The sequence below is a fragment of the Chiloscyllium punctatum genome, chromosome 4 (assembly GCF_047496795.1).
Source record: "Chiloscyllium punctatum isolate Juve2018m chromosome 4, sChiPun1.3, whole genome shotgun sequence".
NCBI classification, from domain to species: domain Eukaryota; kingdom Metazoa; phylum Chordata; class Chondrichthyes; order Orectolobiformes; family Hemiscylliidae; genus Chiloscyllium; species Chiloscyllium punctatum.
The window spans coordinates 80,100,733-80,124,518 of NC_092742.1; the positions used below are offsets into that span (position 1 = coordinate 80,100,733).

The 23,786-nt window shown below is 40.2% G+C and overlaps 1 protein-coding gene across 14 annotated transcripts in view; it reads right to left on the reverse strand.

Annotated features, from left to right (window-relative positions):
- The window catches only part of LOC140476467 (alpha-(1,6)-fucosyltransferase), a 741,369-nt gene that overhangs the window by 233,026 nt on the left and 484,557 nt on the right, over positions 1-23,786 (reverse strand). The window contains exon 1 of one of the 14 annotated variants that reach the window (XM_072569144.1): positions 18,787-18,880. The exons of the other annotated variants lie outside the window; for them this stretch is intronic. The gene's annotated coding sequence lies outside the window, so the exon portion shown is untranslated. Of the gene's footprint in view, positions 1-18,786; positions 18,881-23,786 lie in introns of those variants that run through there. 14 annotated transcript variants of the gene reach the window in all.

The window sequence follows — 23,786 nt, forward strand, 5'->3', positions numbered from 1 at the left end:
AAAATCTGATGCAAGACTTCACTATTCCTGCATTCAAATCTTTTTGCAATAAAGACTAACATTTTGAGTTTCTTAACAGTTGGCTGCACCTACACAATAGTCTTAAAAACCTAGGTCCCTTTGCACATCTACACTCTGCAACCTCTTACCATTAATCAAAGACTCCACACATCTGCTGCTCCTACCAAAATGGATAACCTCACATTTTCTACATTATAATCTGCCATGATCTTGACCAATCAGTAAACCAGTCCAAATCCTCCTCAAGCCACAATACAATTTCCTCACTATGCACACTCCCATTTGGCTTTGCATCATCCTGCAAATCCAGAAATATTATATTTGACCCCAACATCCAAATGATGGATACATTTTGTTAACAGCTGGGAGTCATGTACTGGGTCCTTGTGGTACCCCGCTAGTCACAGCCTGCCAATACAAGAATGACCCATTTATTCTTACTCTCTGTTTCTCCCAGTAGCAAATCCTTAGTCCACAACAGTTCATTACCTCCTATACGCCATGCTTCAAATTTTCTAACTAGCATCTTGCAGAAAATTCAATTAAAAGCCTTCTGAAAATCTAAATATAATGCATCCATCAATTTTGTTTGTGACATCTTCAAAAATTTCAAACAAGTTCACAAAATATGATTTCCAATTTGGAAATCCATGCTGACTACGTCCAATTAGGTCTCTATTTAACCTTTCCTTTATCACAGATTCTAGCACTTTCCCTGCCATTGACGCAAGGCCAATAGGTCTGCAATTCCCAGTTTCCTCCTTTGCTTCCTTCTTAAACAATGGCGTGCTACATTCCAACCTAACAGGAATCATTCCAGAATCGGCAGATCTTTGGAAGGTAATCACCACCACATCAACTATGTCCACACCCACCTCCCTCAACACTCTATAATATAGACCATCAGGTCCTGGCAGGTTATCAACTTTCTGCCCCATTAACTGCTCCAGTACAATCATCTTGCTGATACTCATTTCCTTCAGAAGCTGACAATTTGGCGAGGCACTGCGGTAGCTCAGTGTGGTCCAGACATCACTCCACAAGAGATTCTACCTGGAAATATCCAAAACCCGGCATTGCCTCAGACCAGAGGATGCAGGATTGAGGTAGTGTACCGCTTCGCCTAAGTTTCCAGGTCAATTCAAGATACTCAGGGACAGCATTATGCACTAAAGCTAGGCTATCAGAGGACCCCATATCCTATCCTAATACTCAGCCCCAACCTCAGAACAGCATACACCTTCCAAAGCTTATGCCTCCCTGTATCAGCTGCCTGGGTCCTTGGATTGTGAATAACAGTTCTGCACCATGAGCCCATGCCCAGACTGGTCCAGGTAAAGCTCTTACAGCCAGCACACACTAACCTTTCAATCCAAACACAGAAGAGAATAACAAGTCTGCAAAGAAAGAGGCCAATGCTGAACCCACTGTGCAATTAAGTGCATTCAACATCTCTCGTCTCGAAATCCAATGTTTAGAAACAACAGTTGCCTGGATTCTTTTTGGAGTTTATCTTCAACATCATCAGCATTATTTTAGTACAGTGCTGTGAGAATGGAAGCATGGAAGATGCACGATGGGAGTAGGAACCACATTTTTTTCTTGCTGCTTTACAATGTTTTGGCACTTGTGTGTTTCAGGTAAACACTTATATTTACGGTGCTTTCCAGGTTGCATATTGTAATTAGATACTCTAATCTCATTATACATTCCAGAAAATCTGAAAACTGGAAATAGTTTGCTCCTAAACATTCCGAACTGAAGACGTTAGATAAATGTTTGGATTTTAAAGGGGTATGGGGAGAAAGCAGGAGGGTGGCATTGAGATATAGGACCAGTCATGATCATTTGACTGGTGGAGCAGGCTCAAAGAGCCAAATGGACTACTTTTTCTACTAGTTTTATGCTTCTTCATTAGAGTGTGTGTGTGTGTGTGTATGCTTTGAATTTAACTTCATTCATTAATTCAATGCAAAAAAACCTCTTCAGACTCATAGTAATAAAACCAGAAATAAGGCAATAACTGACTGACTATAATACACATTAACATTGTATCATCACACTTCTTGGGACTAATCCAGCTGACTATTTTCAACATATTATGATGGCTGGTGTTCGCTCCTTAAACATCAATTTAATCAGGCAGCAATTTATTGGAAAAATACTTTTCCCTCCAGAAGCTGGATGAGCAAGGCAGAAGCAGCCCTGCTGAAGCAACCAGAACAAATTCCATATTTTGCTTAGGAACAATCAGGAACAATTTCCAGATGATCGGTCAGGGATCTACAAAATGAATGCCAGGTTTATGGATGAGTGCATCCAGTGACACGCAGCAATAAATCCCAAATCCTGAGCTGCCATCAACGTTTGAAACTAAAAATATGCTGCTTTGTCAGTGTGGAATCTGCTGTACACATCAGACTGAAGGAATGGATCTGGACAGGGAGGGGCTAATGGCAAGAGTTTGGTTTTTCTATGCCACTCAAAATAGCAGTGTGGCTATATTTGGATTCTGTCAAGGTAAAATATAAAAGGCATGGAATCAAACAAAGAAATCTCTAAAGTAGTTTCACAACAGAATGTCAATTTTCATCTTCAACTGGTGGATTCATACAGATTAGAGATCGCTTCAGAATATAGTCTGTAGGTTGAAGTAAGTACAGAAAGCAATCAGCTAATGACACACAACTCATCACTGTTCTCCCAGTAACCTCCTCCACAAGAGGGCAATTGACAGAGCGATGAAGAGATAAGTAACGTACGTGTGTGTTTCTATAACTCCTCAATTGCTCTTATTTTGATTTATCCCTGCATTACTTCTGAGTTAATCAACAGGCAACCACCTCTCCATTGAATGTATGTGGAACCAATTACTCCCAGCTTTTTGTTGGGGAATGACGCTGCTATTAATCCTCCCTAATTATTGTTAATCTGTTTGGTTAACTGTGACATACTGCGAAAGCAGGCAGGACTTGAACACTAATCTTCTGGCCCAAAAGTAGGAACATCATCACAAGAACACTTTTCAATCTTCCTTTCTACTCTCTTCAACTAAATTTCAATGGGTAAGATAACTCCTTAGAGGGCACTGTAACAAAAAAGAAAATCAAATGGCCAATGGAAACTTACACAACCACAACAGAAACTTAATAATTTTAAATTAAAACATTATTATAAGGTGCAAAGATGCACTCCCCTGATCATTTCCAAATATTTTCAATCGACCTGTTTGGATGGGTTATTACACGCATCTGGTGCAGGAAGGACTTGAATTTAGAATTCTGGCTCAAAGCTAATGCTATTACCACTACATCATAACCACTAAATCATCCTTTCTCAACTTACTCGAAGAGCTTATTAAATTACACGGCTTGAGGATGAACCTAACCCCATTGGTTAGAGAAATTTTTCTTAACAACTTGGCATAGTCTATTGCATGACAGCAATATGTGCAATTATTTTGCTAGTTAGATATTATTATGAAGACTAATAGGAATCAGACATGACAAGTCTGACCCCCATCAGGATCTAGAGCTAGTCTTCACTTTTCCCTTCCTAAGACTGTAGGACATTGTCAGATTGGGTGGAATCCAATGCAATATCAAATATTAACCCTTTCAGAACCATTACCTGGAACAATACTCTCCATTTTATAACAACCAGAGGATTCTATTTGCAGCGGCTCTGTTTGAACCCCTTCATAGATTGATTAGACTGTCTCACCCAATTAGACGCAAATGGTTTTATGAGTAGCAGATGTGGATTTGGGAAGAGAAAGGATGCAGGAACATGCTCGGACTCTGCAGCTTAGCAAAAACAAACATAATTTTCAAAATGGCATAGAAGTGCATTCACATTTCCTTTCATGATACAGCCAAATCCATTCTTTTCCCATGTATGACGCATACACTTGATTTCAGCAGAAATAATCTGGGTATCGAGGGGAAGCCAAGCTTTTTTTCTATTTTCTTCCAGGGCAGTTGAGCCTTCCCTCCATGCAACTGGGTAGGCCAACATTGACCGTTGAGCAAATTGGCGATCATTCTGATATGCATTACTCAAAGAGACACATTGGTGATCCTAAACTTCTCATATGAAAAATAGGTTTGCAAAAGTAATAATTATTTATTTTCTAAACCACAGTTCTATTTCCATTGCCTAAATAAATGACAATTTACTCAGCCACAACCAATGACATGTTCTAACAGATGATCACTGCAGCGTCTGCTCTTGGCCTTTGACAGGGCTGTCTGACACTGTTGGAATCCTCTAGTTGGCTGCAAGCAAAATTATCTATCCCTCTTCCCCCATCCACCAGCATCACTTCCACAAAGAAAATTCACCATTTAAGATTTGTTTCTTCATCAGAGTGAAAAATCTTCTTGGCTCACCTACCCCTTAGGCTAACTGAAGTCCAACTTAAAAAAATGGTGAACATGATATGATTGAGAATGCAGAAAGAAAATGGAGTCATCAGAAACATATTTGAAGTATTCCAAAGGTTGGCTGACTGATATATTAATGTGATCGCCAGCAACCAGAACAATTAAAAAAGTACAGCTTACAAAAATGCCATTTATTCCATCTGACCTATAGTGGCGAGATGAAAGAGCCACTTTCTCTCACCTCACTTTCCAGCGTATGGTCCAGGTTGCAGCTCTTCAGGTGCAGATCAAAGTTCCTCGTGAATGAGTTGAGAGTTTTCACCTCCACCACTAACCTGGACAGCGAATTCCAAATACCCATCACCTTCTGGGTGAAAAAGATGATCTTCATGTCCTCCTCTGACCCTTCTACCCTTCAGCTTAATTCTCTGGCCGCCAGTAACTGATCTCTCCACTCTATTCAAGTCCTTCAACATTGTATAGAACTCCATCGAGTCATCCTACAACCACCTCTGTTCTCAGGAAAATAGCCACAATTTTCAAGCCGTGGTAATATTTTTGTAATTCTCTGTACTCTCGTTGGAACAATTATGTCCCTAAGCAAAGCTGTCATCAACATGGGATTAGGCTAACAGAAAACAAGCTATCTGCAATTGAACATTTTTCATTGTTCCTCTTCATGTTGTGTAGCCAAAAAAATCCAAAGTGTAAATTTTAAAAGTTCTATCTCAAGCATCCTGTTCCTGCTTTTATCCGATCCTTCATCCGGACTTTTAGCAACATTTGCATCTTCTCCATCGATCTGCCATATTACGGTTAATTACCCTTCACCAAAATCCACCAATCAGATAACAATTGAAAATTCTATGAAGACAAGACCAGCATCATCAAGGCAACAACATAATGATGGCACTCAATACAGTAGTCTTTGCTCTGTCTCTCGCTGCTGCTCTCAAAGTCTTTCATGTATACCACCTTCCTGAAAGATTCAATTGTTCTCATTGTTAACCTTGCATCCACAGAAGAATTTGCTCCAGTTAACATTGATTGCAATTTTATTTATTGGACTATTCCAGCAATTAATTCAGTGGTCCTTCATAAAATGATTTCCTGATGTATGAAGGCCAAAGGTAACACACATTATTAATGGGGGGAGTCATAAACAGAGAAATCATATAAAACTGCCATTGTACAACCCATGATCCTTACAAAGTTATTTTGACACATTATCCTGATTCCTAATTACTTTATTGAGAATAGTTTCAGTCAATAAATGTCAGCCAGTTCCTTTGTCTGACTAATTAACGCGCACTTACGTTGCGCATGATTTTTGCTCACGCCCAGTGACTGTGTCCATGCTTTTATCGGTGTTTCATTTTCATTAGACTCTTCTTTGGTGACTTCAGATGCCTTTAAATGAAATCATTCTGCTTAACATTCACTACCAAGGTTGTCTAGCTTGTGAGAGGTTGCCTGAACACTTGCAGTATGAGTCACAATACCCTCCTTGACAATGTTTTCTAATTGTGATTGTTCCTGAAAAGGCAATTCTCTCAAATGTCTTGACGGCACTGGGGAATCTGATAAGTTACAATGTTACTTTCCAGTTTGAATACCATGAGAATGAATTTGAGATAGAACTTTTAAAATTGACATGTTAGATTTTTTTTGGCTGCACAGCATGAAGAGGAACAATGAAAAATATTCAATTGCAGATATCTTGTTTTTTGTTAGCCTAATCCCATGTTGATGACAGCTTTGCTTAGGGACATAATTGTTCCAATAAGAGTACAGAGGAAAATTACAAACATATTGCCGCGGCTTGAAAATTGTGGCTGTTTTCCTTAGAACAGAGGTGATTGTAGGATGACTCGATAGAGTTGTATATAATGGTGAAGGACTTGAATAGAGTGGCCAGAGAAGATCTGTTTCCACGAGTGAAGAGATCAGTTACTGACAGCCAGTGATTTAAGCTGATGGGTACAAAGGTCAGAAGAGGACATGAGGAACATCTCTTTCACCCAGAAGGTATTAGGTATTCGGAATTCACTGTCCGGGTTAGTGGTGGAGATGAAAACTCTCAACTCATTTATAAGGAATCTGGATCTGTACCTGAAGAGCTCCAACCTGGATCATATGCTGGAAAGTGGGGTTAGAAAAGGTGGCTCTTTCATGTAGCCAGCATAGGTCCAATGGAGTAATTGGCATTTTTGTACGCTGTATTTTTTCAATCGTTCTGGTTGCTGGTGATCATATTAATACATCAGTCAGCTTTTAGCTGCATGGATATTGCAAACCACAGTTCCTTAAACTTTGTCAAATCTTCAAAAGGAAAAAGACCACACAATTAATCATAATAGACTAAATGATTCCTTTAAAATGAAATGACTATTAAAACAACAAACCTGCAACAAGTCTAGTGATCAAACCATTTGGATTGTCCAAATCAAGTGCCATCTAAGTGGAAACATGCCTTTGATTCAACAAATTCAAACTTCACTTCTCAGCATCCTCTATATGCTACTACTCATGTATATAGGATGTGCGCTACTTGTTAAAACCAGACATGAGGGGAGATTTTCCTGGTTGGTCACTGAAGTGTGTTAGACCTAGCACATTGCATTTGCACATTCTGTCTTCTCTATATATTTGGAACTGCATCCGACTGACAGTGAATTCTAGGGTCAGGATCTGATACTAATAGTTATGTATCACTCCAATTCACTCCAACTTTATATAACGCAGGAGGAAGTACATTTTATTGTGACACAGATATTTATAGCAAGAGATAAAGACTTTATAAATACATTCAGTGGAATCTATGCTGTTATTAACATATTCACAAACAACAAATGCTATTTCAAAAACACAGGCTGAATGGGACGAAAATAGTAATGAGCATAATCGCATATTTTACAATGTCAAGTCTTTTGTGACCTTGTTGCACTAAGATACTGCTCAAGATTAAGTTTGCTCTTCCCTTTTTCTGAGCTGGATATGGAGGTCTTGTGGTACAGTGGGTGGCACTGGTATTTCTGAGCCAGAGGTTTCAGCCTTAAGTCCCACTCCAGGACTGAGTGGCCAAGGAAGGTGTACTCATTACGCCATCAAACAGGTAAAGTATCAACCTGCAAATTCTCCCAACACTGGAACAGAGTGGGAGAGATTCCTGCACAGTCGTATGTTGGAAAAAAACAGGAGCAACTACCATCACTAATCATAATTCAGGACTACAACACGCGTGTCAAAGAGCATGTTGTCAACTTGGACTCCTTGAGGAGCGGCTGTGGACTCTGGGTCTGCACTCAACAGAGTTTAAAAGAATGCGGGGAATCTCATTGAAACTTACAGAATATCGAGAGGCCAGGATAGAGCAGACATGGAGCAGATGTTTCTACAAGTAGGACCCAAGGGCATGGTTCCAGAGTGGGGTGGCACGATGGCTCAGTGGTTCACACTGCTGCCTCACAGTGTCAGGGTAGAGTTCAATTCCAGCCTCAGGTGACTGCGTGGACTTTGCTCATTCTCAGTGTCTGCATGAGTTTCCAGTTTCCTCCGACAGTCTAAAGACGTGCAGCTTAAGTGGATTGGCCATGTTAAATTGCTCGTGTTCAGGGATGTGTAGGTTAGGTGGATTAGCTATGGGGATTACAGGGATAGGGTAGGGGGTGTGTGGGTAGAATGCTCTTTGGAGGGTCAGTGTGGACTTGATGGGCCGAATGGCCTGCTTCCACACTGTAGGGGTTCTATGAGTGAAGGGACGAGTCCTTTAGAGTTGAGACAAGGAGGATTTTTTTCCAGCCACAGGGTGGTGAATCTGTGGGACTCATTGCTGCAAAGGGCTGTGGAGGCGGAGTCATTGAGTATAGTTAAGGCAGGGATAGTTAGGTTCTTGACTGGTAAGGGTTAGGGGAAAAAGGCAGGAGAAGAAGGTTGAGAAATATATCAGCCATGATTGAATGACAAAGCAAACCAGATAGGAGCACAATTAGGCCATTTGGCCAATGTCTTATGGAGTTCAGAGTTTGTCAAATGTTTTGATCTGGATCCTCACAGAAGGAATGAAGAAAAATGTCCCACAGCAAACTGAATTCTCCTACATTTTTGAGTTTAAATTCGGTTTCGTAAGGAAATGGGCAACCTTGTTGAACTGAAAAAATGGCCAAGGTTAGTCACATGATTATACTTCCAGAAATCTTCTCGACCCTTGCATTGTATTGGCAGTCCAGCTACAGCTGGCACAAAGGATTTGCGAACAAGCATTCTGCTTCCAGACAATTCTGGGCAAAGGAAAACATCAAGACCATGTTATGCTAAAATGGGCACTGAAGCTTTTAAAATCACCTCATCATCTCGCAAAGGAATCTCCGATGGGGGATGAAAAGCTGCGCTGTTAGCTTAATGAACTTCCAAGGAACCCAAGAGATGGCTCATCAGCTCCTGAAATGCCGGTCCTTGTCACAGATCTAAAATCAGAACTGGCTGAACTGCTTAAGTATACAATTCTAAAGTTCTAAGTCAATTACTGTTTGACCTCCTGGGATGGAACAGCACTTCAGGTTGAGTTGGCAGCCTGCATGGGAGCCTCTCAGCTGCTGGATGGAAATAAGCCGACATTCTGCCTGAAATAAAGACAACTCACAGGTCTGGCTCATTGAATGTGATATTATTGGACACTTATGCTAGGAAGTTATAAAACTCGTGTGAAATGATTTTTAACACTTCTGGTTTACTAAAACCTTTAGCTGATAATCTACCTCAGTCTCCTGTCTTCCTCAACTTCATGACTGTTTAGGTTTGGGAATGCAGCAGTGAAGCAATTCCCCACATTTTGGATGTTTTGTTAATAAACCCTACCTTTGATTTTATCTTATAGGATTTTGCTGTGTGTTTATTTGAAAAATTGTTACCCAAAAGAAACAAGGTCTGCGAAACATCCTTCAGCCTTATTTAGCAAGAGACAAGAGTGAAAAGGGAAGGTGGAGTCAACAACGCCCTGCTGTCTCAGCAAGGACAAGTTAATCATAAATTAGTCCTTTCCATTCCCCCAGCCCGTGACAAAATATCAGTCAGAATTTTGTGTTCAGCAATACAACAACACCGTTCTCCATTTACCGTGAAGACAAAGGCTTTGTAGGTTTTAGAGTTCAGTCTCTCCCTCAACAGTCAACTCACCTATCGCCTCACACCCCTCTGTGGCATCTGGGAGCAAGGCAAAGGCTCTTGACTAATTAGGCTGAAGAATCACTGCAGCGAACAGAGTCCAAACCAGGGAGTGTAACGCAGAAAACATTCATTAGGTTTACATCAACACAAACAAACTTTGGGGGATTACAAATGGGAGAGTGATGAAAGAACCAGAAAAAGTAAAAATGCAATTACATTTTAAAAATCTCCAACACTACCTACTGTCTTTTTACATTTTGCCATGTTTAGAAGAGTCATTTTCCATGATCAGCGAGATTGTTCGACACTAATGATTACTTTTCACATTGTTAAGAACACACTTCTGCTTGCAAGCACCATCGCTGAATTTATCTGTTTTTAAAGTGGAGACAGGAGACAAGTGTTCCAATTTCAATGCATTCATTTCAATGCCAGGATTGTTGGTGACAGCAGGTCAACTCTGGCAACAAATCACAAATTTCCACATTTAAATGGGTATATGAGAGTATCTGGAATTGCCTGTCCGATTTATCTCAGTTATAACTGTGAGCCAGTTCGCCACATCGCTATCCCTATTATTGCACCTAGTCTATTGTTTTTTCAGTCCAGCAACATAAAGGAACTAGCAATTATGAATTCAACTTGGGCCAGAGTGCAGGCTTTTAGAGAAACTGAATGAGAAAATAGCATTATGAATCGCAAGTTCAGTGAATGCAAGGTGGAAAAATAACTGATATGAACTTGACAAAGGGAACCCACAATGCAATAAAGGATAAACCATGCATCAAACGTATTACCCATGATAATCCTGGGTGTGAAAAGGAAGGAACTCCAGTCTGAATTGCAGGATTCAATTAAAGTTAAAGAAGGTCTTCCAAAACTTTACAGTTTTACTCTCATAAGCCATTCACTATGTCTGGTGGGTGATGCTTTTTTAACTTTGGTTTTTTTTTAAACTGTTAAATTTCCTTGGATATCTGCACTCCATTTGAGCAACTTAATTCCCTGGTTCCCTCAATTTCTTTGCATCCGTTTATATAAAAGATCAGACATTTCTAAACAATGTTAATTGCATTCAACAACATTGTCAATATTACATTGCAGAAATGATCAAATCTGAAACAATATGGATCACAGCATTAATTGCACAGTGCTCTCTTTTTGTTTCCCAAGAATAAATAAGTAGTCTCAACTTAAGCTTTGTCTGCCTCAAGAAACTAACTGTACCTGGCAAAACGATACCACTGCATTGTGCTAAGGACATCTCGGAGAATATGAAAAGATGAATAAAAAAAGTGGTAAGTGCAGAAAATGCTGGAGATACACAGCAGTCAGTATATGAAAGAGAAGGCTGTTTTATCTTCACATGGTGACTCTTTACAGCTGAACCTTTCATTTTCGGAGGTTTACTGAGTTACCACATTTCTTTATCCAAATTTGAAATGGTGATAAACTGAGGAATTACTCTTTGCCCAATCGGAGTCACTCTTCAATCCACTTAACATTGATTTGAGACTGCACACAGCTGAATAGTTGAAGAGCACATCCTCAGGATGTGAACCACAACAAAATTGACTGTCATTATATTACAGTGATGGTCTGAGCTGGGAAAGTGCAAAGTTCTGTGTTGCTTCGATAAAAAACAAAATTGGAATGAAGCACTCTCTCACTCTAGCAGATTACCATATATAAGATTCTGTGGCTCTAATATGGATCAGAAAAGACCACGCACAGCTTACGAAGAAGTAGTATAGTTAGGGCTACTGCAGCCACTTGTTGCAATGCTTTCCTCAGCTACTTTGACATTGTACTTTGATGAAGTGCATCTATGCAGCATTTCTTTTGTCTTTAGATTTACATGATGCATTTAAGATGCAAGTCTGTGCTGCTGCACTGTGGCACCAGCAATGCAGACAGACACCAACGTGAAGTCATCTCAATGATCATCAGCAAATTTCCAAATATGAGGAACATAAGCAAACGTCCAAATAGAAAATGTAACTGAACATCAAGAATGTAGTCCACCTTTCCCTTATTAGGAAACGAGGAATAGCAAGACCTATCCAAGGGTTCTACTTGCAGCCTTTCTTCAAACTGAATCACACACCTTCAACATGCTCCTTCACAGGCAGTCTTCCTTTTGTATTTCCAATGAGACTAAAGCTCATTTTTGTTCAACGACTCTAATTCCAAAGAAAGGTACAATTATAACAAGTAAATTAACACTACTTTGGTGCTTCTTGATTCTTTGAAAATCACTGAATATCTAATTGGTTAAGTTAGCCTAATGGTGTCAGACAAAAACAATGCTTTTGCATGTCCCATAGTGGCTGCATTACAACTGGCAGAAGATGCAAACAATTCACTACATTAAACTATTGGCTCATTTGGTTTTCAACAACAATTGGGCATATACTGTTCATGGACAGGGCTTGCAATACAAATCCTTCCTCCTGCAATTTTCAGAGAGATATGCTGTATCTCTGAGATTTTCTCTGAATAGCACATAATTCGCTGATTTATTGAGCTAGGATTGCATGCAATGGAAAATAACTTGGGAGACATCGATAGTAAAGGGGATATGATTTTGTGCAATACCGTTCCAATGACTAGAGCTGTTTAAGTTTGTTAATCTCCCAAAATGACAGACAAATTGGCTATCATTGGATGTCAGGCAGAAACAACCCACTCCTTAAAACAATCTTTGCATTTCACCCCATTGAATTTCGAGATGTTAAGCATCGTAACTCAAACGATGAGAAGAAAAATGCACAAATTCAGCACATTGGAGCTCATCCTATGTTTCGTAACTGGTTCCATAAATTGGAATTCTGTGCTTGCATCAGACTTACATTTGCATTTGATTGTATTTTCTTGTCTCCTGGCCAACTGTCGAGATGAAAAATAGGTTGCATCAATAAAACTTTACAGTTTGTTTTTAAGTGCACCACAGCTTCTTGCGTGAAATTGCTCCGAGTTGATGCACATTCAGGTTTAGGACAGGAACTAATACAAGACATCCAAAGCTAATTGCCATTTGACTAGCATCCTCCAATATACAAACCAATGAGGAGCAAAACCTAATGGAAAACAGCACACCTTAACTGATTACATTTGTGAACAATGCTCAGTCAGGCACAAAAAATTAAACTGCTCCAAAATGTACTGGAATTAAAATCTATGTGTAAATGCCAATCAAGCATTGTTTTTATTTAATAACGTCATTATAAAGAGGATTGTAACTTATAAGAACCCAAATGCGTGGCAATTACGTTTAAAAACATTTCCAGTTTTGCACATCTTTGAGGATACAGAAGGTTGAAGATACAGAAGAAATCAATGACAGAATGCAAAGATCAGCATGACTGCCAATGCATGGGTAGAAACAAAAACACCAGTCTGTGCAATATTGGGGTCTGGGTTAATTTACAGAGGCAGAGGACATAGAAACAACAAGATCATTGGTTAAACCATAGCTGGAACAATGTGGAGAACGTTGACATCAAATCCAACAAATATAAACACTGAAAAGAAGGAGACATGCAAGGATGAGGGAGAAGTTAATGAATTTTGGACCACTGTCTTAAGGGCAGATAAGATGAATTTTGGTTTTCAAGACACAGAAAGGTTTTGATAGAATAGGTAGAGATCTGGTGAATGGATGCTGAGAAGTCACCAATTTAAAATCTTTGGCTACAGGGGAGTCATCAGAATCTGGATATTCTACCCTAACAAATGGCAGAGGCTGTTTCCAAGCTAATTCTAAATATTCTAAGTAATTTAAATGGGATTTGGAGAGGCATTGTGTGAGAGAATGGGATAAAGCATATTGCTCAATAGAACTGAATATCTCCTCTTGTGTAACGAGTTCTTTTTATTCATTCGCGGAATGTAGGCATTGTTGGCTAGGCCAGCATTTATTGCCCATTCGTAGTAGGCCAGAGGGTAATCACAAGTCAACTATATTGCTGTGGGTCTGGAGTCACATGTAGGCCAGACCAGGTAAGGATGGCAGTTTTTTTCCCTAGAGGACATTAGTGAACCAGGTTGGTTTTTCTGACAATCAACAATAGAATTGTTGAATTCAAATTCTACCATCTGCCATTCGAACCTGGGTCCCTAGAACATGGCCTTGGTCTCTGGATTAACAGTCCGGTGAGAACACCACCGAGCCATTGCATCCCCTCTGAAGAGTTTATGAGGAGCCAAGGTGCATCACAAACATCCTTGGACTGTCTTCACCCCATATACCTTATCCCAATCACTCCTCCTTTGTTAAGACATTGAACACCAACGTAGTTACCAAACAAGTCCCCCAATACATCAACCAAGCAATTAGTGAGCGCTTACAACGTGGGCAGGTTAAGGCACAGCTTCCTGTAGTAGACGGGTGAAAACTGGGGCTATGTAAGAGACCCATAACCAGAGAGGCGCAAAGATCTCAGAGGGCTGTAGAACCCAAAAATTTAAATGTAGTTCAAATCAAAATGCTAAAGTTAATGATTAAAACAAATATAATTAACTTTAAGGGGCTTGGATATAAAGATAAATCTTGTTGTCCACAAAACACAACTTTCGAAGCTTTTCATCTGTTCAGTTTTGCAGGTACATATTATTTTGTTTATTTGTGCTAAATATCGGTCCTCCACACTGGGATGAATGAGGCCATTAAAAACTTCCTGCACTCATTATTTTACTAAAAGTATAAAGGGGCTGCCAGCTGGGAGACTGTCACAATCATCTTTTACATTCTGTCAGGGCTGGGTCCAGGATCTGGTTCTCCCACTTTATCCCACGTTATTTATATACAATTAAGTGCAATAACAGAGCAGCAATTTCATCACCCAGAGACTGATGAGCCTGTGGAAGTCTCTGCCACAGAAAAGCAGTTGAGACCAAAACACTGAATGCTTCCAAAAAAAGGGGTTAGATATAGTTCTTAGGGCTAAAAGGATCAAAGGGCATGGGGAGAAAGTGGGAACAAGGTACCGAATTGGATGATCAGCCACGATCATTTTGAATTCGCAATGGACACAAAGGGCAGAATGGCCTACTCCTGCTCCCATTTTCTATGCTTTTGTTTAACAAAGAGACACTTTAAGCAGTCAATGATTTAAACATTCAACTCAGAAATTTCAGGCTTAATATAATCATTTAATGTTACTGAGGAGGTTGCTCAGTACATAATATGACAGACTGTTTGAATTTAGTCCTAGACCCCCTGCATTTTGCCCCTAATTCTGCAAATGCATGCTCTTCCAGCACTTGTCCAATTTAATTTTGAAAGGTTTCAATGAATTTGGATTCCAGCAGCCTTTTCATTATCAAGGTGAAGACTCTTCAACAGCACTCTGGGTGAAATTGTTTCTCATTCTCGCCCAACTAACATGCCTTTTTCTTGAGAAATCCATGACCCTGTTAGTGATTGACGTGGTGGATCAAAAGACTACTTTGAATTCGGGCTCTTCTTTAAAAGAGGGCAACCACAGCTTCTCCAATCTTTCCCTATCACTGAGCCCGCTCATCTGCTATATCATCCTGGTACATTTCTGTAGCCTCACTGATGCCTTGACATCCTTCCTGCCATGTTGTGCCCAGTGTTGTACACAATATTCCAGTCCTAAATGGAGATTGGTAAACGTTTAGTCTGACTTTCACTCATGCTCCTACTTATAATGACAAGTATTCGAGGCACTGTCTTAATTGCTTCATCAACTTGCCCTGCAACCCAGAAGAATTAATGATTATGCAGTCCCAGACCATCTGGTTTTTGGACTCGACTTAAAATGGCATCATTTTAATTAAACTACAGCTCCATGAATTTTTCCCAAAAACTTCATTACTCTACAATTATCCAACTAAGTCAAAATCTTCAATCAGTTTGTCTATTCCGTCGATTTGCACAGATGCCAATTAAAAATAGTTTACGCTTCTATTAGCTATATCCTCAATGTTGCAATCAGTAGCAAACGGACAGTCTTCATGGGTCAAAAACAGAAATTGCTGGGGAAACTTGGCAGGTCTGGAAGTACCTGTGGAGAGAAAGCCGAGTTAATGCTTCAAGTTGAGTCAACCTTCTCCCAAACTGGCAGTAGCTAGGAAAACATGGTATATATGCTGAACACATGGGGTAAGGGAGGGAAGGATTGAAGGAGATCGAGCCCAGAAAAGAGAAATTAACAGTTAGGCAGACAAAGGGATGGACAATAGCTTTCATTGTGTTTTCAGCTGCCTACAAAATTTTCCATATGGTTTTGAGCAGCAACTTCCAGTCTCTGGGAATCCAGAACAGGCAGGCCCCTGGACTGGATCTGAGAGAGTGAGCAACAGCTTGACTTTTCAGTCAGATGGATGAATTGCTGAGAGATACAAAGTCAGAAGCAGGAAGTGTAAGTTTGAATTTTAAATTCTATGTAAAGTCAAAGCCATGAACAGAAAGTGAAATAACAAAAGAGAAGAAAGATGGACATCGAGAGGGAGCAAGCGGGGGGAGGAAAATAAAAGAAACAGAAAGAAGTGGACAACATCCTTTTCTTTTTAATTTTTAACTGCCATAAAATCTCCAATTTTTTTTTACAATCTGGGGAAATGGAACTTGTGGAATCAGAGTCATACAGCATGGAAACAGACCCTTTGGTCCAAACTGTCCATGCTGACCATAATCCCGAACTAAACTCGTTCCAGCTGCCTGCGCTCAGCCCATATCCCTCCAAATTTCACTTATTCACTTACTTATCATATTCATGAACTTATCCAAATGCCTTTTAAACATTTTAACTGCATCCACATGCATTACTTCCTCTGGAAGTTCATTCCACATGCAAACCACTTTGGAAGAAATGGTGCCCCTCATATCTTTTTAAAATCTTTCTCCTGCTACTTTAAAATTATGACCCCTAGTCTTGAAGTACTCACCCTAGGGAAAAGGCATTTACCAGTCACCTTATCTGTATCCCTCATCATCTTATAACCCTTTTTAAGGTCACCCCTTAACCTCCTACGCTCCAGTGAAAAGGTGTCCCGGCCTATCTAGCCCCTCCTTATAATTCAAATCCTCCATTCCCAGCAACATCCTGGTAATCTTTTCTGAACCCTTTCCAGCTTACTAGTACCCTTCCTGTAACAGGGCGACAAGAACTAGACACAGTGTGAGGGACGTTTTCAACATTAGATATTTTCATTCGTAATTTGGACTTATCACACTTAAGAATCTCTTCCTTGAACAGATAGTTCAAGACATTTTCGAGCACTGATATTGATATGTATTTGGTTCAGCAAAACCATTTTACCCAATTCATGTGTTTGAATGCTGAGTCAGTGAGATGCATTTGTGTGAAGGTCCTAGGAGTAGTTGGTCGATTCATTCTTTAATAATGATGAGTGCTGACACCATCATGTTCACCCAAAACCTCTGACCTATGTTGCTAAAACGTCTTCTGCAATCATGCACAAACTTCAAAGATTGCATCCCTTGCACTCAAATACAAAAAGTGTTTTCAGGGTGAGTAAAACATTGACCTTCATGCCAAACTCAGAGATTACTGTACTATTCACTCTACCTTCACACCATTATCCTCCAAGTCCCATGCATTAACCAACTGTACACCAATATTACCACCATCCAGTTCGTACCATGTGCTTCCATGAGATGAATATGTCTGTTAGGAGGTACTTAAATATTTTATGAAAGTCCGTGAGCACAGCCACTCCACAACCATCATTAAATTCTTTGAAGTCACAATCAGATTAGTCAGATATAACTGGAAATTAACAAATTCATACCGAATCTTCCTTTTCAACCCATACCCGTCCCAAATGAGAATTCAGTTTGACATTGGAAGTGATTGCTAGGTAAAGATTTCCTGTACTGATATTTGTCTGACTAGCAGGTTCAGATCTCCCCTTCTTAAAAAAAAAATGAGCATGTAAGGTTGGAGTAGCAACACCTGCAAACCTCCTATTGCCTGGCACTCCTTTTACCTCGAAGCGGGGTTGTATGTCTACATCATAGCTTCTGATAAATGGCCCCCTTAAAGTTCTAATAGGTTGGGTGGGATGCTCACACTTATTATAAACCAGAAAAGCACACGCAAGTGCGGACAACACACACGGACACACAAATGCATCAATGTTCAGGATTCATGCCTGAACTGAATCCCCTTGATTTAAATAAAGGCCCTAACAACTTACATATGAAACCCCTCTGTGACACGGTAGCTGCTCAGGGTGATTGCATACGCCAAAGCAAATCTATATGCTGAGTGACAAAACGTCCCTGAACAGATCACAGTAAAAACGACAAAATACAATCCTCCCTTTCCTTGCATCCTCACCACATTATTTCTAATTTGGACTTACACTATCCGTAAACCTCAAAAGTCTTGGAAAGGAAGTGAGGACGGTAAAATTCCATCTCAAAAGGAAAACATGGCTCCTGGATGAAATCTCAACTGTTTATGAACCACTTGCACAACCACAATACTCGCTTCTGTACAAATATTTGGCAAGATGTCGAGTGTCTCACACGCCATGATCTACCCTGCCCATCATCTGCAAACTCCATTCAAAGTAAAAAAAATGCATGATCACTGAAGTTTCAGCATAATGCTACTCAAGGTGAATGCAGAAATCAGCTTGTAGTCCTAAAAGAATACTGACAGCAGAAAAACCTGCAATGAATGAGCGAACAAGTGTAAATGCTTTTTGCCAACTATTACTTAGGAAACCACTTTTAAAGTGGACCAAACGAGGCGACATGCTGTAATGCTGGCTTTTACACAGGTCGAGGGGGGAAAAAAATCCAGTTCTGTGCATGCCCTTTTGTGAGATGATACCTTGCCCAGAACATTATTCTGCAACCAATCATACTTAACATAAACCAGCAGACAGTTGGTACACTGCTGAATATGTAGAGTCACAAACATTAGCCTGGCAGTTTCTCTAGTTTTCCCTCTCATTCAAATTTTGTCGTTACTCATTGCAAAATAAGTTGGGTGATGTTAATGATATTAGGGGAAGACTAAGGCAAGCAAAGACCATCAATTTATATAAACTGCAAGCAATATCGACAGCACCCAAATTAGAAACACTGAACTCTTCTGAATTGCAGAATTCATCCTCGGGAATACTCCTCATTTTGTACTGAGTTCAGCTGCTCCCTGTAACGGGTTACTTTTGAAGCAGACCTACACCAAGGATCATGAAAATAATTTACCTTTTTTTATTTCCACAGTGACTTTCCCTGAGCTCTGCTTGCTGAAGCTGTCTGCTGCTTAAAGGAAGTGTGCTACTGATCACATCAGCAAGCATCCTGCTACATCCTGTGCTGTGACACTCACTACACTGGTTAACACCTCTTTAAGAAATTCTACAAACACAACGCTTGTAACTGTTCTCAGAATCTACACCAGTCCTCTGAGCTCCTTGAAATAGAGGCGGGTACCTCATCGAAGCACACCGTGCAGCTATTTCCTGCTTTGTCATTTCACTTCTCACAAACAAACAGCATTGATTGCCAAATTTATTTTTAATCAAAAAACCCACAGTTAATAATATGTTTTCCTGAATTAATTATCGTGACTCATGTTGATTTCTCGCGCAGAACAATTCAGACATAAAATAACAGGGCAACATGGACATAAGTGGCAGTGACATTTAAGTAAATGGATGTATAAAGTAGACAATCCATTGCTGACAGTAACATTGTAAATTTACAGAATATTTATTTTGCACTAATTAATGAAAAACACTACTCCTTCAATAGATAATTGATGGAAATCAGATTAAATTGAATTTTGGGCCTGAACAAAATAATTCCCATTTCCAGGTAGCTCACCAGCTGTGGTTAGCACTGCTGCCTCACGGCGCCAGGGACCCAGGTTCAATTCCACCCTTGGGCAACTGTCTGTGTGGAGTTTGCACATTCTCCCAGTGTCTGTGTGGGTTTCCTCCAGGTGCTCTGATTTCCTCTCACAGTCGAAAGATGTGCCGGTCGGGCTGACTGGCTGTGCTAAATTGCTCAGTATCCAAGGATGTGTAGGCAAGGTGGCTTAGCCATGAGAGGTGTAAGGTTACAGAGAGAGGGTGGGATGCTCTTCAAAGGGTCGGTGTGGACTTGTTGCTCTGATGGCATGTTTCCACACTGACCCTTCACAAGCAATTGCATGTATGCCTTGGGCCCACATCCATATGAAAATGATGATTCTCGGTTTTGCTCCATAAGAACTGTGTTGAAGAGACAATTTCAGTTACTTCTAAATAAAAAAAAAACGGGACCAAGCTGTACTCTACCGACAATAGTTGGCTCGTATAATTTTACAGCGCAGATTGTAATAACTGCTGTTTGAGTTTGGGTTCAAATGGAGGCCAGGCGGGGTAAACATAATAAAGCACCAAGATAGCTGGGTTCATGACCTCTCTGTGAATCAATCACAAAACCAAATCCTTCCAAAAATGCGAAGGTTCCCATTTTGTTCAGAAAAAGTTTGGAAATACAGTAAAGTCACAGTCTTTACTGCAGGGAAATAGGCCCTTCAGTCCATCACTTCCACGCTGGTCAACAAACACCCATCGAGATTAATCCTATTTTCCAGCACTCATGTAAGTCTTGTACACCTGTGTTTCTCCCTATCCCTCACAGTGAAATAACCAGATTTGGAAAAAGGTGCCTTGTCTCTTTAGCATATTAGGAACAGCTCACAAAACAGATGCAATTATGTTGTATGGCATAATAACTGGAGGCATCCATTTTTTCAAAGAGCTGAGCAGCAAGGTACACCAGAACTATCCATGATTAATCATCAAATGCTAGATCATTCTTCTGGATTCCAAAACTTGACATTTTTATTAAAATATTCATGGATTGGAATGAGATGCTCCCACATTACAGGGTTCAGAAGAGCTTTACCAGGATGTTGCCAGGAATAGAGGATTTGAGTTATAAGGAGAGCTGGGACTTTTTTCACTGGAGTATGAGGCTAAGGGATGACCTGATAGAAGTTTACAAAACCATAAGTGGTACAGATAAGGTGAATGGCAGGTGTCTTTTCTCTATGGTGGGGGATTTCAAGTTTTAGGGGCATATTTTAAAGGTGAGAGGAGATAGATTTACAAGGGACCTGAGCAGCATTTTTTTTGAAACAGAGAGTGGTTCATGTGTGGCATGAACGTCCAGAGGAAATGGTGAATGAGAGTATGGTTACAACTTTTAAAAGATATTTAGATAAGTACATGAATAAGAAATGTTTGGAGGGATTTGAGCCAAGTCCAGGCAGGTGGGGCCCGTTTAATTTGGGATTATGGTCGTCATGGACTGGTGGGATCAAAGGGTCTGTTTCCGTGCTGAATAACTATGCCTCTACAATTTAGGGCTGTACTTCTGAGACTCTACGTCACCACAGCTAAGTCAAAATATTATTACACTTTAACTAAGACGACAATTTCGTGTATGTCATTGGATTTTTGCTGCATATTTTTTTATCAGGCGAAACATTCTTCTGCTTTCTTTCGAAAGTGCAGATGCATTGCTGCCTCCCTCACAATCAGAAGGCTCCAAAAACTGTAAGTCCCTATGCAAATACGTAAGGAAAAGAAGTTACTTCTTGATTTCTCTTCATTCAATGATCGCACTTTCACACACAAATAGCATCCGCTTTAAAGAGGAAATACCCTGTATGCAGGCCAGTGCTGCTGTTGATCTCCACCCCAAGAATTTTCAGCTGTACAATGTTTAACTGCTCTCGAGATGGATTGGGTTTCTCAATCTCAACTGCTGTCCTGAAACCTGGTGCTTCCTAAACCACATTACGATGTAAAGTTTGAAGGCTAGGGCCAAATCTAAAAGCACAACCTCAAAGGATTTAATGCTTAATCTTTTATTTTAAATCCATGAGAGAACTCTGCCTAAATGTTTTGTTTGCAGTCAGGTGCAGATCCACCATAATCTAATTGAGTGGCAGAGCAAGCCTGATGGACCAAATGTTCTATTCCTGTTCAAAACTCTCTGATGGAAGGTTTAAATCATAAGACCAAGCTATACCTGCCCACACAGGTGCACTGATGGCTAAAACACCCTTTCTTTTCAAGGAGTTGTATTCATTTACTTCGACACAGATAACATATTGGTAACTGACTAAAAATAGCACTTGAAAACAAAGCATGAGCATCTTTATACCAAGATTTCGCCACCTTTTTACCTGAAGGTAGCTGGAGAATTGTTCCTCTGCCTGCAGTGACAGCATCCTGGGCTCTGAGGTCAATTTTGAAAGAGTACGGGACATAATCCCATACTACTACACACTTGCCATCAGGTGAAAGCAGATGCTTTCTATAAGTGTGGAGTTGTAACCATCTAAGATCTCTCAAAGTTGGAACACAATTCCTATTTGCTTGAAGAAAAATAATGTCGCCTCAAGAAGATCTGAACTTTTGTCTCAATGGCTAACTCCCTCAAAAAGCACAAATAAGACATTCCGGACCTTGAATGAGAGAATTGTGGGTTAACTCAAGTACAACTCCCTCAATTCCTCCATTAGAGTTCAAAGGCATGGATTTACATGCTCCCAAGATTCAACACAGAGTCATAGATGATATACAGCATGGAAATAGACCCTTCGGTCCAACTCGTCCATGCCGAACAGATATCCCAACCCAAACTAGTCCCACCTGCCAGCACCCGGCCCATATCCCTCTAAACCCTTCCTATTCATATACTTATCCAGATCTCTTAAATGCTGCAACTATACTAGCCTACACTACTTCCTCTGGCAGCTCATTCTATTCATGCACCACCCTCTGCGTGAAAAAGTTGCCCCTTACATCTCTTTTATATCTTTCCCTTCTCACCCTAAACCTACGCCCTCTAATTCTGGACTCCCCCACCCAGTGAAAAGACCTTGTCTATTTACCCTATCCATGCCCCTCAATTTTATAAACCTCTATTAGGTCACCCCTCAGCCTCTGACGCTCCAGGTAAAACAGCCCCAGCCTGTTCAGCCTCTCCCTATAGCTCAAATCCTCCAACCCTGGCAACATCCTTGCAAATCTTTGCTGAACCCTTTCAAGTTTCACAACATCCTTCCAATTTCACAACATCTTTCCAATAGGAAGGAGACCAGAATTGCATGCAATATTCCAAGCAGCAAACGGGCTCTCTCAGTTGGGTGACAATGCAGAATGGTCACATTCCTTATGTTTCTTCTCATTCCCAGTGAGCCCATTATTGCTGCTGCCTCCATACAGTCGAGTGGTTTTTGGGCTTTGCTTGACAATATCAGACAAAAATAAAATTCAAGCTCAACTTTCATTACCTTAGCTTCGCCTCAGATGGCCAATGACCCAAATCATTCTTGGCAAGTAGGCTGACAAAATAAAGCTAATATCTGGATTGGCATTCAGTTTCTGGGCACCTAAGTTTTATCACTGATACAAATTACAATCAATCTTCCTAATTCTGTGCAACAATTTCTCTTTCCTTGGATTTATATGGTTCAGAGGTGCAAGATACCCAGTTTCTATAATAGGCTCAGGGTTGTTTTTTTTAAATCGAAGTCATACTGAGAAGTAACAGAAGATTTATAATTCAATGAATTGTATTGTAATTGAAAAGGTTTTGTATTATACTCTAAACAGCTGCCCAGTCAAAGATTTACTGAAAGGACCGGGCTCCACAAGAGACTGGGGAGATGAATAATCGGAAAAAAAATCTAATACATGGTACTTTGGCAATGTGTATTTTTGGTGAATTAGACTGGAGGCCTGTGACCAGTGGAGTACCACAAAGATCGGTGCTGGGTCCACTATTTTTCATCATTTATATAAATGATTTGGATGTGAGCATAAGAGGTATAGTTACTAAGTTTGCAGATGACACCAAAATTGGAGGTGTAGTGGACAGCGAAGAAGGTTTCCTCAGATTACAATGAAAACTTGATTAGATGGGCCAAAGGGCTGAGAAGTGGCAGATGAAGTTTAATTTAGATAAATATCAGGAGCTGCATTTTGGGGAAAGCAAATCTTAGCAGGACTTATACACTTAACGGTAAGGTCCTAGGGAGTGTTGCTGAACAAAGCGACCTTGGAGTGCAGGTTCATAACTCCTTGAAAGGGTCTGGCTCCGTGTTGTACATCTCTATGACCTTTACTGATATTTCTCATTTCATTAAAGTAAAAACAAGATATTGCAGATGTGGTTAATTAAAAAAAAAGAAACAAAAA